We start from the raw sequence: 15,851 nt of genomic DNA on the forward strand, positions 1-15,851 counted from the left end.
TATATGTGTGTGTAGATTGTGTGTGTTTGATGATAAGTTGTTCAGCTTGTTAAATAGAAAAAAAACCTTATTATTTGCGGCGACTCTTTTGCGGCGAGGTGCAAATTGGAGGGAATTTTTTTTGCAGGAAAAAATTGGAGGGAAAAAGTACCATTATTTGCGGCGAGGTGCATCGCCGCAGAAAAATATATTCAACGCTTTGACGTCTGTCATAAAAAGAAAAGGAAAAAGAAAATAAATTACCGATTATTTGCGGCGAGAGATAAAAAGTATCGCCGCAAAAAAGGATGGACCCATCTGTGGCTAGAAAAGGAGTCAAAGAACGTGAATTTTTTGGCGTTTAGTGGCTTATTTGCGTCGACCTCTAAGCGCCGCAAAAAATGGTCGACGCCTGTTATGTTTTTTCTTGTAGTGTTTGCCTTAGCTCTTGAACATGTCTTGAATCCTTGAACTTGATTATCATCAACTTGAGTCGCACAGGAAGAAAATTTGAGGTACATATGCTAGCTAGTTTCATATCCATACATGGTACACAACACAAAATGCAATTGTACCATCATAACAAGTATAATAAAGACACCCATTCATAACAATTAAAGTAATATGATATTTTCGATGTTCTTGAGCACTCCATTTCACTAAACATAATACGTACACATCTAAAAGATACCGTACAATCTCTATATCTCAATTCTCAATATATATATATATATATATATATATATATATATAACAAACACAAAAATAGATTATCCAAATTTCTATCTATTAATCCAACCCGTTCATTAGTAAATATCCACTTAATCTACACCCTTAAAATCTCCATCTCATGATTATGACCTCATAATCTCAATCAATAATAGTAATTAGACTAAATTACCCCTCAAATTAAAAACATACGGGTGGTACAATTAAATTTAGGGTTTTAAACCTTCACATTCATTCACAATTTTCATACATAAAATCCCTAGGTTTCTCCCTAAATGCTCGCCACTGATGAAAATTATTATGATGTAGAACATAATTTCGATTTCTGAATTAGGTAACAGTCTAGCGGCTGAAAGCGATGAAGATCCATTTCCCTATCCCTTTGTAAGGAAATCCTTACAAATTGAATATTTATAATTCATATTAATTCAGGTTTGACTCTTTCTACTGAACAAATTGAATATTTTTAGTTAGGTCTTGCGATTTATGCTCTTATGGTTAGGTTTTTAGATGAATCAGTGATTTTGTAATTGATTATGTATTTGAATTTATTTGGGTTTTGGTAAATTTATCAGCCATTTTTGTTTAGGAATTAAGGCCTTTGGGAATGAAGATCCGCTTCTTGGGGTGATGAGGTTATTTCTTTTTAACTTTTTGTTTCTATGGAATTATTATGTTACATCATATATATACATCAACTTTAGATGTAGTTATCAATAATAATGTGGGGTATTAAAAGTAACACTAGATAATACTTTCTACATATGTTGATGGTATATTATGTGTTTGTTCAATTATTAGTGATGTTTTTAAGAAATATATCAGAGTTATGTTTGTAGAATGATGAATGTAATTGAAGAGATTACTATGTACTAAATTTGTTTTAGTTCTTTGTTGAGATTGCCATGCTAATGTATGCCTTATTTCATGTTTTGGTACAAGCATAATGTATTGCAAAATCCAAAGTTTATCCCTTATATTGCAAAATCCAATGGCATTCCGTCAAATGCAACTGCATTGGACGTTTATCCATGTTATTGGACAGTCCCAGCAGAAAATATATCTTTCTCTGATTAGAATGTGTAGTATAGTGTGTGTGTGTATATATACTCTGTATATAATACTGTTTTTCTCCTTATAATTCCACTGTTTAGTTTTATATGCATGTTAAGTGTGATAAAAATTATGTAGCCTTGTGTTGATTCTTTACTTTTTGGTGTCAATATCGATATATAGCAGTATCAAGTCTTTGGTATTTATATTTAATTTTATATGCATGTTAAGTGTGATGAAAATTATGTAGCCTTGTGTTGATTATTTAGTTTTTAATGTCATATTCGATTGATTGCAGTATCAAGTCATGGGTATTTGGATTAACAAGCCTACAAATACATGGGTTCTGCTACTTTAAGTCAGGTGCTATCAAGTCATGGGTATTTGGATTAACAAGCCTACGGATACATGGGTTCTGCTACTTTAAGTCAGGTAAGAATTGTATATTTCATTTTTTTTTTTGTTAGTATATATATATATATATATATATATATATATATATATATATATATATATATATATATATATATATATATATATATATATATATATTTTGCAAGATAGTAAATATCTTATTTTCATATTTACTTATAAATTCATATGACTATGATACACTATAGTCATTTGGATATTTTGAATCCGCATTTTTTGATCTCAAATTAGTCATGGTAACTTTATTGAGAACTGCACGATTCTCATTCTATTATGTTCTCTTTGAAAATATTGTGATAATATAGTCCTTGAAACATAAATACATGTAAACTTTTGGGATGTTATAAATCCTCTATGTCGACATAGTGAATTTATATTGGTCGGGAACTTTATTACTTGGTTATGTTTGTATCAAAAGCGATTAAGAGTAATAACCAGTTGAGCCTAACTATTATATGAGGTTTTGTAGGTGGAGTACTTCAGACTTTGAAGCTTTCGACCGAATTCCGGTTAAAACGTTAACATCTCGATATTGTGTAGAAAGAATCAAATGGTTAATTGTACTATATCAGATGATGTTTAACAGAAAAAGACAACATGTAGGTAACTACCTTTTAACGAATTTACTAGTGGTATTTAACCAATAAAACATGGACAAAGATGTGTTTAAGATCGCCAGGGATCAAATTTATGTAAAGCGAACTGTCATTTTTTCATTTACTTTTTCGTTAACCAAGCAAAAAAAAATTTCGCTTTGATTCACGATTTTGACTCTACTGTGTATATAATATTATTCAACTTTTCTTTTAGAAAAGACATGCCACGAGACTGATGCTCATTTAGACTGTTAGAACCATTGATGCAAGGGAGCTTAAGCAAAATAATTTATGAAGTACTGAATTTACTACTTGCCGGAGGTCGAGGCTCCATTCTCATTCGGCGGTAAGCATTTTCAATATCTTCAAATAGTTTCTTCACAGTCTACCGCTTTGTGAAAGGAAGGCTTCATAAGCAATCTAATACATGTATTAATCAAACGTAATTTGCTTTTGCAGGGTTGGTGGACCTTTTGCATGTAACCACCTCCTCTATTCAATCTTCCATTTATCGAGTGGTTTATGAAGAAAAAAAAAATTGAATCTTAATTGTCTACTTTTATTATTCATGATATATGTACGTATCGCTTGATGACAACTATATTTAGATAAGGAGATCTAATTTCCTATCAAATTGTATGTCCACTCATCGAGTTATACCGAGTTTTACAACACTATTGAATGTTTGATGTTTTGGGTTTAGTGGCTAATGCTAATCCACCTTACTACTCAATTTGCAATATGAATTTCACTTTGATGTGACTCAAGAATTTGTAATCACCATCAATAAAATGTTTACTACAAAAGTTGTGCATATGTGTGCTTATTGTAGGTCAGGAATTGGTTGAAGATAACCGATGGTGATATGTATGCTTAAAACAGAACATCATGAAAATAGTATGTCAGTACACTAACCATTGATTTGTAGTTCAACCGGTAGTGGCCCGCCTCTCTTAGCGAAAGGTCAGGAGTTTGACTCCGCTGGACTGCAACATTGCACTCAATGTTATCCCGAATATGAAGTATCAACTCAAGTCGCATCTCGCTTAATGCGGGGGCAGCGGGGAGGGGGTTTTACCGACCATGTGCTCGGATTGGTCAGGGTTTCTTCCAGGGAAGTAGTTGAGGCGGGTTATGCAACTACGGGAGATGAACGCGTTGATAGTTAAGTTCTCCCTGAGTGATTTGAAACTAATGTAAAAAAAAGTATGTCACTACACTAAGAGGTACTCCACTTTTCCGGTTGTTACAACTTTGATGGAAGTTTAAGCGCATACTACATTTGGTGAATGCCTTGAATATACAGGCAAGTAAATTATTAGGGTAACTAGCTTGACCACGGCATGAGATTCATGTATTCATGTGCGATGTATGTTAGTTTGATGGATTTTAAGTCTTAGATATCTATTTAAATGAAAAAACACATGGTTCAATGAGTTATCTCCAATCAAAAGTTTTTTATGGATCCGTTTTATATATATATATATATATATATATATATATATATATATATATATATATGTGATAGAAGTTCAGTGTAATGGTTTTTAACTTTGTGTTATTTGTATTGTTTTTCAGGTTATAAATTGCTAAATGTATTATCAGTAATTTAACTTTAGTACTCTAACTAATTCGATTTATTAATAACCTAACAATTCAATTTTTGATTCGTCCCTAAAAAAATCCCGCGAATTCGCGGGTTTTAAGCTAGTTTAACATGTAAACATACACAAAATTCATACAATTACTTTCAATTTTCGTATTCTCTACGAATACTTCCAGAAAAAAAATTTAACAATTAGTCACGCCTTAACAAACATAAGAATGAATAATTTACAAGTTGCGTGTATTTGCATGTTTTAACGACACAAGTCATGCAGGCCAATTATCGCATGAATTATTATGTATTAGTTGGTGTAGGAGTATTGTAAAATAACATAATGCACTTATATGTATTTTTTGATATTTGATAATGACCAAACCATCATTTACTTCCAAATTTGTTTAATTTGATAGGAACTTAAGATTCTGGCACATGCTATTATAACGCTATGCTTACTGTCAACATATGGTGTCTATCTTTCCTGCCATTCAAATGCTATCTTTGATAAATAATCGGTTAACTTGACACCATGATATGATGCTGTAGTTTTGTGTTAATATTGGCGGCTTCTTATAAATATCTTGCTCCCACCATAAGTTCGTTATTGACATTTTAAAGTCTTTGTTTATTAACTTTAACTTTAAGTTTTTTTATTTGTGTTATACAATATTTATTAAGAACTTTATGAATGAATTAAATTTTAAATGTGTTTTCATTCATATAATTTTTATTAAATATTATATAATACAATTATAAATATTTACTGTTAAAATTGAAAAGACAAATAAAGATTTTGAAGTTGGGGTCCGATTCCTATCAGTCCACAACTTCAAGTCTTTGGCTTAATATTGTTGCAACACGTACAACGATCGAAGGTTTGGATATCAGTTTTAAAGATTCTTCCAAAAAGGTCATCGGCAACGGAGCAGACACAAGCTTTTGGACGGATCAGTGGGCGGGTAACTTCAAGTTGTGTGAGCGATTTCCCCGTTTGTTCAGGCTCGAAAACAATCAGGCCTGCAATGTAACGACCCTGGATTTTTCCAACTTTTATTAATAGTATTTATTATTAATGCTTGCGTTTTATTAAATGTATTTATATACATTTACTCGTTGGCGTATTTAACTTTACATGTCCCGACTTGTCTTTGTGACACACGTACTTTTCACGAATAATATTTTGGATATTATTTACGTTCATGATTAATTATAATTAATCATTTTTAATTAACTAATGCAACCAGTTAATTACTTGGGCTTTGTTTATTTATTTGTTACTTACTTGGACTTGTGCTTTTATTAATGTACATGAACTTGGAAGCCCACCCTACTTTCTTAATGGACTTGTAAGCCCATCTTTTAAGCTAGTGATTCATTAAGACTAAAACAAGGTTAATTAGCTTAATTAGAAGACAAAGTGTGCAAGCATGCTAGCACCAAGCTCCCATGCAACTTAACTTTAATCTATTCTAAGCTTTCACCATTCTCCCACATTAGAAAGTTGAAGCTTGACTTGCCTCTTTGGGACACCCCAAACCGTCGGCCACCTAGGGAGAAAAGAGGATTCAAACTTTTTTTTTGTTACTTATTTACTTGTATTACTTCACATTTACACACACTTCATTTTACACTTTCATTTCTCTCATCTTTTCTCTCTACTTTGTAAGTAAACAAGCTTTATTCTTCTTCTTCTTTTCCTTTGAAAACCGCCACCATCATCATCATCAATTTACTTGTTCTTTGTTTGTTGTTTACTTACTTGTTGTTTGTTGTTGTTAAAGATCAAGTTACCTAGCTTGTATCTTCATATAATCTTGGTTACTTTCATCTTTGTTTGATGAAGAACCAAGAACAAGAATCTAAACTTGTTAGTTTATGGTTCTACACTTAAATGTTTTCAAGATCTAAAGTTCGTAAGCTTGGTGATCTTCTTTGTGTTCATGTTTTGTAGACTTGAAGTTCATTTTCTTAAGATCCAAACTTTGATTTGAATCTTCTCAAGTATGAAACAAACATGAGCTTAATACTTGTAACTTTAGTTTATTTCTTCATTTTATTTATTTAAAGTTGTGATTTTGTTAAATTGGTCAAGTATTACTAGTTAATCTTGATCTCATATTTCTTGAAACTAAAGTTAACTTTATAAGTTCAAGAACATGGAAGTATAACTTTCTAGTTATAACTTCAAACAGTTATGTTGGATCTAAGTTTATATAGCTTATAGTCTTCTAATTTTGTGGTAAATAAGAGCTTACAAGCTTACATACATTTTACAAGATGAAAATCTAAGTTTCATAACTTATGGTTTCATTAAAGTGAAGATCCAAGTTCTATAACTTAGGATCTAACTTAAGGACACTAGATCTAGACTTTTTAGTCTAGGATCTTCAAGATCTAGCTAAGATCTAAGTTCTACAACTTAAGATCTTGATTATTTAGTTTACTTTCAAGTTTGTAGCTTAATATTACTATTAGAACTCTTGTATGTGTCGGATCTAAGATCTTGATGTAACTTTGGTTCATCAAACTACTTACGACTCTTAAGTGAGTTGTGCTACATATCTTAGACTTACACTAGTGTTATGATGGTCAAAACTTGGTTAAGATGATGCAAACACATCAACGAGTTGTACACTTGAAGCTATACGCATCAAGGAAGAGAACCGTGATGAGCATCAAGCACCAAGAACCCACCGGAACACCTTTACTTACTGTTTCTGGAACTGATCAGACCACCTGGGCTACTGGAAAGTTGATTTTCAGTTAGTTCGGTTCGAGTAGATGATTTTCCGTTTAGACCTCGTCTTAATCCGAGTTACGGTTTAGGATCTATGGCCTCCCGAAAGTCACTACACCCTATTAACGTTGTGCTGAAATTTCTGACCTACTCGCACTTAAACCGTCACCACAGTCAAACAAAGACGAGTTTGGTTCTGTAAATTGGTCAGTACCTAGGGGACTCATATACGGATCCATGGCCACTTGTCTCACCTCATTTCAGTTTGTATAGAGGTCGTGGCGACTGAACGAAGTCAGCCCTTGTTTCAAACCCTAGTCTTGACTTAAAACTTACTTTACACTTTTTGTTTAATGATGAATGATGATGGTACTTAAGACCTAATTTACATACTTTTAAACCTTTAGGAACGATTTACTGACTTAGTAACTTTTGACTTAGGTTGAGGACCTTTCGGACCAACCACTTGCTTACTATTCCCGCGTATCGACTTTTACTACTTTCCACTGTGAGTTATAGCATCCCTTTAAACTATTTTGGGAACTGAGAATACATGCGCATTTTACGTTTTACACACTAGGCACGAGTACTTAAACTTTATATATGTGTGGGTTATACAACGGCATAAACTTTCCCCTTAGCTCGGTAACGTTTAGTCATTGGTCTTGGAACCGGTGAACGCGAATCTTAGATATGGATCCATAGGGTTTGACATCCCCACTCGGGCTAGTAGCGCTAGCATTTAACGGGTGTTTAATACTTCGTAAACTTACGCACTTGCCAAGTGTACTTTTAGGGGGTGTTATTTACGTTAAGTTAGTTATCAAGTGCCCACGGTTATACATATACTTTTCATACTGTTTTGAAACACTGAAATCTCGTGGCCTACCTTACATTACTGTTATACTTAAACTATAGCTCACCAACCTTTGTGTTGACGTTTTTAAGCATGTTTTTCTCAGGTGCTTAAGGTTTGATTGCTTCCGCTGTAGTTGCCATGCTTTGTAGACTCCCGCTGCGCTTATTAGAGATGTCTTCGCATGAAACGTTTACTTTGCATTCAAACTTTATTACTTTTGAACAATGAATTTGTAACGACCTATGGGTCACGTACTATTATTATCACTTTCTATTCGTAGAAGCACACTATCGGTTGTTAAACATTTGACGTTGGTTATGACGTCACCTTTTCTTATGAATGTAAACTTATTTTAAAACAGCATATAGTGTTTGACCTTGTAATGATCCTGTTGTTGATGATCAGAGCATGCTGCTGCTTACTTTTACTGCTATATGTCTTATACTGTTACTTGCTTTCACTACTGCATGCTATTATCTGCTTTCGATTGCATGATACTTGTCGCTATTGCCATGCTACTTACTGCTATAGATGATCTAGACTGTCGTAGTTACTTTGCCTAATACGTGCTTGCTTTATGACTTACTGACATGAAAAAAGTTATTTTTCCTTGTTCAGATGTCGGATATCCCGCCTGTTATCATTTTGGAGAGCGACTCAGACTCATCCGCCACCTCGCCTGCCATTGTTGCCGATTCACAGATCCCGTCCTCTTTATCCTCCAGCGACTCTGGCGCTCCGTCCTCTGGAGACAGTAGCCATGCACCCGACCCAGTGATCATCTCAGATGGACATGAGGATCCACCGGAGATTCCAGCACCACTCATCCCAGGACCCTCGGAGCCACAGTACCATTCCGGTGGTGCTGTGATTCATGGGGAATATGGGGACGTTTCGTTCTGTAATGAGCATAATCATTGGGCTAGATGCCTACCTGATGGATGTGTCGTGCCGATTCCACCCAGCAGATACCGACTGATGACTACCGGCCGAGCACATCTACCTTCCGATGATTCTGACGACTCATCATCTGACGACTCATCATCCGATGACTCTAGCGACGATGATTCTGACGAGGACCCTGAGGAGGCACCCGTGCAGCCACCCTCTACCCCGCCGAAGAAGCGGTATCGTTTTGACGGTACCGTTATTCCAGGGGTTAACGGAGGTAGGTCGTTCGTTAACGCACATGGACTGAAGGTTAGAGTTACCGCCCGTAAGCGGATTTTGCCGTATCCTGCTGATCCATTCATACGTAAGGCTCCCCGTTACACAGCATCTACTTCTGGTGCTGGACCGTCTGCACCACCAGCTCTACCAGCATCATCTGCACCACCGGCACTGCCTGCACCATCAGCACCGCCTGCTCCACCAGCCTCTCCCTCTGTCGAGGAACTAACAAGGGAGGTGGATATCCTCCGTGCTCGGGTAACTGAGCTCGAGGACCAGGTGTCCCACATGATGGACATCCTTTACCCACCGTCACCATAGGGCTTTTGCATTAGGTTTCGTTATGTAATCCCGTTTGTAGTTTCATGTTTTTCTAATGTATTGTACGAATCTTATGTGGATGTATGCAACTTTTTATTAATGAATGGAACTTAGTGTTGTTTAATCTTTGTACGGTGTTCCATTTACATTACTGTATGATGATTTTGTGATATCTGTCTCTAGTTGCATTACTTAATTAACATGTGTTGTGCTGATTTCATGTTGGTTGCCATATACTATATTATTATTTATTGAAAACTGGGTTTTGACTTGAGTCAAAATTTTTGTTTAGAACATCAATGGCCAACGGAAGATCAACGCCCACCGCAGTACAGATCGAAGAAATGATCACTGAACGAGTAGCCGCAGCTTTAGCGAAAATGAACCACCAAGCCCCACCAGTTAACCAGCCTATTCGTAATGGGTGTACTTATAAGGAATTCCAAAGCTACAAGCCCCACAACTTTAGTGGTACTGAGGGGCCAGTTGGTCTCACTAGGTGGTTTGAGAAATTAGAATCTGTGTTCCGTGTAAGCAACTGCTCAGAGATGAACAAAACAAAGTATGCCTCATGAACGCTGTCGGACGGCGCACTAACCTGGTGGAACACACTTGCTCAAGCCAAGGGTATTGATGAGGCGTATGCTACCCCGTGGGAGGAATTTAAGGGGGCCATGATTGAAGAGTATTGCCTCAGGACAGAGATACAGAAGATGGAAACTGAGTTTTGGGGACTAAATGTGGTAGGAAACGATCTTGATAGTTATAACCGAAGGTATCTGGAATTAGCTCTGATGTGTCCCACGATGGTTACCCCAGAGTTTAAGCAAATGGAAAGGTACTTGTGGGGACTTCCTAAGACCATTAAGGGAAATGTCACCTCTTCAAAACCAGCTGATGTCCCGGAAGCAATGCGCATGGCGCACACCTTAATGAACCAAATTATCAGCGATGAACCGAAAAACGCTAAATCCGAATCGGGTAGTAGTGAGAAGCGTAAGTGGGACAATAACAAGGGGAGAGTCTATGATCAAAACCCGGCTAAGCGACATGAAGGTTTCAAGGGAAACAACCCCAACCCTAGCTCGAACTCTAACTACAAGGGTAGTCTGCCGCATTACAAGAGATGCTACAAGCATCACATCGGGTACTGCAACGTGGTCTACGAAAAATGTAAAAGGACTGGGCATATTGGCAAAGACTGCAAGATCACCACACTGAACGTGAAGACAAATCCTACTGGACCGAGAAAGTGCTATGAATGTGAACAGACGGGCCACTTCAGAAATGAGTGTCCCAACAAGCGAAAGGACGGCAGACCACCACGTGGCAGAGCTTTCAACATAAACGCAAGGGATGCCTGTGAGAACCCCGACTTGGTTACAGGTATATTTACTATCAACAATCTATTAGCTTCTGTCCTATTTGATACTGGTGCCGATAGAAGTTATGTATGTAGACACTTTTGCTCTAAGATAAATTGGTCGTTAGTTCCTTTAAAGGAGAGTATGCTTGTAGAGGTAGCCAATGGAAAACTTGAGAAAGTTGACCAAATTAGCTGAGGAGCTATTATCAATATAGCTGGTGTGGATTTCAAGATTGACTTGATACCCATTAAGTTAGGAAGCTTTGATGTTGTTCTCGGTATGGACTGGTTGATCAAGATAAGGGCTGAAATTATCTGTGGAGATAAAGCTCTTCGTAACGACTAACGATGACTTAACGACTCAGTTAAAAATGTATATACATGTAGTGTTTTAATATGTATTCTTACACTTTTGAAAGACTTCAAGACACCTATCAAGATACTTCTACTTAACAAAAATGCTTACAATTACATTCTCATTCATTTTCATCAACAATTTTACTCGTATGCACCCGTATTCGTACTCGTACAATACACAGCTTTTAGAAGTATGTACTATTGGTATATACACTCCAATTATTAGCTCTTAGCAGCCCATGTGAGTCACCTAACACATGTGGGAACCATCATTTGGAAACTATCATGAAATATCTCATAATATTACAAAAATATTAGTAATCATTCATGACTTATTTACATGTAAACAAAATTACACATCTTTTATATCTAATCCATATACCAACGACCAAAAACACCTAAAAATACTTTCATTCTTCAATTTTCTTCATCTAATTGATCTCTCTCAAGTTCTATCTTCAAGTTCTAAGTGTTCTTCATAAATTCTATAAGTTCTAGTTTCATAAAATCAAGAATACTTCCAAGTTTGCTAGCTTACTTCCAATCTTGTAAAGTGATCATCCAACCTCAATAAATCTTTGTTATTTACAGTAGGTTATCTTTCTAATTCAAGGTAATACTCATATTCAAACTTTGGTTCAATTTCTATAACTATAACAATCTTATTTTGAGTGATGATCTTACTTGAACTTGTTTTCGTGTCATGATTCTGCTTCAAGAACTTTCAAGCCATCCAATGATCCTTTGAAGCTAGATCTATTTGTCTCTTTTTCAGTAGGTTTATCCACAAAACTTGAGGTAGTAATGATGTTCATAACATCATTCGATTCATACATATAAAGCTATCTTATTCGAAGGTTTAAACTTGAAATTACTAGAACATAGTTTAGTTAATTCTAAAATTGTTCGCAAACAAAAGTTAATCCTTCTAAATTGACTTTTAAAATCAAATAAACATATGTTCTATATCTATATGATATGCTAACTTAATTATTTAAAACCTGGAAACACGAAAAACACTGTAAAACCGGACATACGCCGGCGCAGTAACACCACGGGTTGTTTTGGGTTAGTTAATTAAAAACTATGATAAACTTTGATTTAAAAGTTGTTCTTCTGAGAAAATGATTTTTCTTATGAACATGAAACTATATCCAAAAATCATGGTTAAACTCAAAGTGGAAGTATGTTTTCCAAAATAGTCATCCAAACGCCGTTCTTTCGACTGGAATGACTACCTCTTACAAAAACGACTTGTAACTTATATTTCCGACTATAAACCTATACTTTTTCTGTTTATATTCATAAAATAGAGTTCAATATTAAACCATAGCAATTTGATTCTCTCAAAACGGATTTAAAACGAAGAAGTTATGGGTAAAACAAGATTGGATATTTTTTGATTGTTGTAGCTACGGGAAATATTGTAACAATTCTATACAAATCTTATCCTAGCTAACTTATATTGTATTATACATGTATTCTAATATATTATGTAATCTTGGGATACCATAGACACGTATGTAAATGTTTTGACATATCATATCGACCAGTGGCCAAGTCTTACTTCCCGACGAAGTAAAAATATGTGAAAGTGAGTTATAGTCCCACTTTTAAAATCTAATATTTTGGGATGAGAATACATGCAGTTTTATAAATGTTTTACGAAATAGACACAAGTAATTGAAACTACATTATGTGGGTGAATGATCGAAGCCGAATATGCCCCTTTTGCTTGGTAACCTAAGAATTAGTAAACCGATCTACTAATTGACGCGAATCCTAAAGATAGATCTATTGGGCCTAACGAACCCCATCCAAAGTACCGGATGCTTTAGTACTTCGATGTTTTTTTATCATGTTCGAAGGATTTCCCGAAATGATAGGGGATATTCTTATATGCATCTTGTTAATGTCGGTTACCAGGTGTTCACCATATGAATGAATTTTATCTCTATGTATGGGATGTATATTGAAATATGAAATCTTGTGGTCTATTATTATGATTTGATAATATATAGGTTAAACCTATAACTCACCAACATTTTTGTTGACGTTTTAAGCATGTTTATTCTCAGGTGATTATTAAGAGCTTCCGCTGTTGCATACTAAAATAAGGACAAGATTTGGAGTCCATGCTTGTATGATATTATGTAAAAACTGCATTCAAGAAACTTATTTTTGATGTAATATATTGTTATTGTAAACCATTATGTAATGGTCGTGTGTAAACGGTATATTTTAGATTATCATTATTTGATAATCTACATAATGCTTTTTAAACCTTTATCGATAAAATAAAGGTTATGGTTGTTTTAAAAATGAATGCAGTCTTTGAAAAACGTCTCATATAGAGGTCAAAACCTCGCGACGAAATCAATTAATATGGAACGTTTATAATCAATATGAACGGGACATTTCAGTTGGTATCAGAGCGTTGGTCTTAGAGAACCAGAAAATTGCATTAGTGTGTCTTACCGAGTTTGTTAGGATGCATTAGTGAGTCTGGACTTCAACCGTGTTTTTCTTCAAAAACGATTGCTTAACATTTTTTGTTGGAAACTATATATTATTAACATGTAAATATTATGTGATATATTAATCTCTTAACGTATTTGATATTGTGTGATAGATGTCTACCTCTAGTACAAATCCCATTGATTCACATAATAATAATGAAGAGTTGAATATATTTTGGGAAGATTCACAAATTCCCGAAGAGGAACCGGAAGAGGAGGAATCGGAAGAGGAGGAACCAGAAGAAGAAGAGGTTCCGGAGGAAGAAATATTGATACCTATAGTAAATCGATTAAATAAAAGAAAATCCTCAACCAACGAACCAAAGTTAATAATTGTCAATGGTGTTTCCGCAGAGGAAGCAAAATATTGGGAAGATTACCAATTTTCTGATGAATCGGATCCCGATGAGGATTCCGATGATGTTATAGAAATTACCTCGACCCAATTTAATAAAGCGAAAGAAAATAATAGGGGAAAAGGTATAAAAATAGAGAAACCCGATTCCAACCCCTATGAACTTTATATGTATCGACAACATCCGTATTTCCTAAAATGTAACAATGATCCGGGAACCTCTAAACCACCAAGTTTTTCTAAACCATTATGGAAAACGACGGCTCTTATTAGAGGAACACTGATATCGCATATTTCGTATGCGTTTTCCTTAGCGATATCTGGTACATTTTGGTCCTTTTGGATACGATTTGGTGTTATTTTGATAAGTATTGTGAAAGTTGGAGTTCTAAGGCCAAGGAGATGAATTTTGAAGATATTTGATGGTTTTTAGTGATTTTATATGAAAGCAAGTGAAAGGGATTGGTTTGATTCGAGTTTGGTTCGAAAACAGGTGATATTAGTGAGTTTTCAGCTCAGATTCAGCAAAAAGGGGTCTGGAGCGCCACTCCAAAAGGTGGCGCGCCGCTCCATTAGGCTAGAAAATAAGTTCGACAGTTTGCAGGAGTCCAGAAAGCAGAATTGCAGCTATTGGCGCGCCACGCAGTGTTTTGGCGCGCCACGTGACATCTTGGAGCGCCGCGCCATGTCCAGCCCGGTTCAGTTTTGTTTCCTATTTAAAGCCCGAAAAATACCCTAACTTTACACTTTCGCATCCAGACGATTTCCAGCAGCTTTTTGACGAACCAAGGTGATTTTTGGGGTTTCTCAAGCTCATTCTAACACATCAATCATTCCGGAAACAAGTCTCGATCCGTCTATCAATTAAGAACACAATTTTCATTAGGTTTAATTCTTATCATCATTATGAATACTCTTAATTGTTTATTTGTGATTTTTGCTCTATCCATGATTGGCTAAGCTTTTAATGTTTGTCTAGATTGAATATTCGTATGTGTATGGATGTACTTTAATGTTTTATTGATTAATGCATGATAATTATGAGTTTTGATTAAGAACCATTCTTGTGGGTGTTGATTATTGTTACTAGGTTAATTAGTGATCTTGTTTGAACAAAGGGAACCCTGTTTCAATTTAGTACACTAGTTTTCAATTGATTTGTCTTAACCAATTGGGTGCTTACTGGACCAAGGGGGTAAACCGGGTAACAAGGATTAAACAAAACAGGGGTGAATTGTGTGGAGCGAACGAGTAACCAATTGAATCTTAATCTTGTAGTTAGTTAATTACTAAGTCACAAACGAAAGAGGTCTTTGGTGAAAGGGAACCCTAAGCCAATAAATCTAAGTTTGACGTGTTGCTAAAAGAGAACTCTGGGTAAACCGACTTTGTAGTTGCATGTATTGATAAATTGAACTGGTGTTTAATAACAAATCATCCGACACTACGAATAGGAGATCTAGGCGAACATTCTTTTATCCATTGAATTCAAATATCTTTACTTTTTGTTGAGTCAGCATTTATTTCTATAAACTTAAAAACACAAAAATATTGTCTTTTACTTTTAATCAATCTTTGATTTGGCTAATCGTTAAATAGCCACACAAAACAACTATCTCGTACTTTCGATTTTCATAGATTAACTTAGTTTATTTTATTAGTTACAATCTTAATTCTCGCGTTTAAACTGTCCTTGGAACGATTTCGGAATTACCAATTTTATATTATTACACGATCGGGTACACTGCCCGTTAGTGTGTAGTAATCTTTAAACC

The 15,851-nt window shown here is 35.2% G+C and overlaps 1 long non-coding RNA gene across 5 annotated transcripts; it reads left to right on the plus strand.

Annotated features, from left to right (window-relative positions):
• Positions 1-915: 915 nt before the first annotated feature.
• Positions 916-3,390, plus strand: LOC139899519 (uncharacterized). 5 transcript variants are annotated; one of them, XR_011777534.1, is made up of 6 exons: positions 916-1,140; positions 1,298-1,343; positions 2,060-2,193; positions 2,663-2,792; positions 3,004-3,135; positions 3,249-3,390. It is a non-coding gene; the product is annotated as an uncharacterized lncRNA (long non-coding RNA). The 5 variants fall into 5 exon arrangements; XR_011777536.1 differs by lacking the exon at positions 916-1,140 and having other exon boundaries at positions 1,180-1,343; positions 2,663-2,796; positions 3,009-3,135; XR_011777535.1 differs by lacking the exon at positions 916-1,140 and having other exon boundaries at positions 1,180-1,343; positions 3,009-3,135.
• Positions 3,391-15,851: the final 12,461 nt, after the last annotated feature.

Source organism: Rutidosis leptorrhynchoides, chromosome 3 (genome assembly GCF_046630445.1).
Source record: "Rutidosis leptorrhynchoides isolate AG116_Rl617_1_P2 chromosome 3, CSIRO_AGI_Rlap_v1, whole genome shotgun sequence".
Classification (NCBI taxonomy): domain Eukaryota; kingdom Viridiplantae; phylum Streptophyta; class Magnoliopsida; order Asterales; family Asteraceae; genus Rutidosis; species Rutidosis leptorrhynchoides.